At 39.6% G+C, this 1595-nt stretch overlaps 1 protein-coding gene across 1 annotated transcript in view; it reads left to right on the top strand.

Annotated features, from left to right (window-relative positions):
• The first annotated feature begins 236 nt into the window (after positions 1-236).
• Positions 237-1595, top strand: part of CNR1 (cannabinoid receptor 1) — an 8778-nt gene continuing 7419 nt past the window's right edge. The window contains exons 1-2 of the mRNA XM_010163301.2: positions 237-315; positions 704-813. The gene's annotated coding sequence lies outside the window, so the exon portion shown is untranslated. The remainder of the gene's footprint in view (positions 316-703; positions 814-1595) is intronic.

Genomic DNA, 1595 nt, shown 5'->3' with positions numbered 1-1595 from the left:
TGAACTCCTGTGATTTTGGACACAGATCAGCCTGTATGCCCTGGCTGTTTGAGAGATAAGACACAGCCTCTTTGTGCCTGCAAATCACCTGTGCTAAAACCGGAACACGTATCTCACCAACAAAACTTTGGAGGGAAGAAATAATGTTGCTTCTTTTAAGAATATCCTTGGTCACTCATTAACGCTCTCTTTTCCCCATTGTTTTTGTTCTTTTTTTATTGTCCAGATTTTCAGCTGCTGGCTGCTGGGTGGTGTCACATAGGGGCAGTTGGCCTCTAAATTAGAACAATCCAGCCCTGTGCTAGTGTGCAAATGGTATGTTGATTAACATAAATAACCATGTAGCTGTGGTTTCTTGCTAATTAAGGTTCGACTTGCCAAAGATATCATCATGTTTCATAAGAATAAAATTTGGTTTGGTACTTGCATGCCCTGGTTTACCCCATAGCTGATAGTGCCTTGCTGTAACTAGAAGATAGTATCCCTCATTTGCTCTTCTCCTAGTATCTGTGCTTCTTCCTGATCCCTCACACAGAGATAATTCACTGAGGTGAATGCAAGTTTTCCTGAATTAGAATGACAGCATATTTGCTGTTTATAGGCTAGGAGCAGCAGAGTGTTGGAGACAGAGTAGTAAAACAGTAAATAGAATGGGGTAACATTGCTTTCACGTTCTTGTCAACGTGGTTTTTTCCCTGCTCAGTGTTACTAAGTGTTAGAGTGCCATTTCTCAGACTGCGCATTTCTTTCTCCAAGGCTTAGAAACCTTGTTCTGTCCTCAAAGCAGTATTGTTCATCGCCATATGGGTTAAGGTAATTATTAGCCATATAAATTTTCATTTTATAGGACAGCTCTAATTCCTGGAGGCCAACAGTTACTATGGTAGATCTCATTTCTCTCACACTTTTTCAGCTGACTGCACTCAAGTATAAATGACTGTTGTCTCTCCTGTGGTAGTACTTTGTGGACCCAGTTCGGCAGGAGTCCCAGGGTACTGGGCACTGTGCAAACTTACTGAAAGATAAAGGCCCTCTGAAGGACTTAGAAGCCTTACAACCTATAAGCAAGGAGAATGCATTTACATATTTTTGCGTGTTCAAAAACTATGTTTTAATTATACCTACTTGTCCTTTAGCCTGTTCTTAATTAGCTGTGGGTATCATAGAAGAAATGTATAGACATAGAGATCAAAATATTTTCTAAAATAGAAGCTGGAAAGGTTTGATTATGGATTTCCCTTTCTTGTTTTGATTCCTTTTCTTGCCGTGTCAACATTTTTGCAGTTATCAGTAGCATCATTGTATTGCTCATAATTACTTTCTGAGGAAGAACGCAAATATTCACTGTTTCTATTCAGACTGTTAAAATTGCTCTATCAATCATCCTGGCTTGAAAATTTTAAAAAATTCAACCTTTTTTTAGACAACAATAAAAACTTTCCATCCTTCCTCTCCTCCAGAACAGCAGGAGAAGATAGAATCATAGAATCATAGAATGGTTTGGGTTGGAAGGGACCTTAAAGATCATTTAGTTCCAACCCCCCTGCCATCAGCAGGGACACCTTCCACTAGACCAGGTTGCTCAAAGCCTCATC

This window comes from Antrostomus carolinensis, unplaced genomic scaffold (assembly GCF_000700745.2).
Source record: "Antrostomus carolinensis isolate BGI_N321 unplaced genomic scaffold, ASM70074v2 scaffold2860, whole genome shotgun sequence".
Lineage (NCBI taxonomy): Eukaryota > Metazoa > Chordata > Aves > Caprimulgiformes > Caprimulgidae > Antrostomus > Antrostomus carolinensis.
The sequence above is the reverse complement of the archived record's forward strand: the minus strand, read 5'-3'. Positions and strand labels throughout refer to the sequence as shown.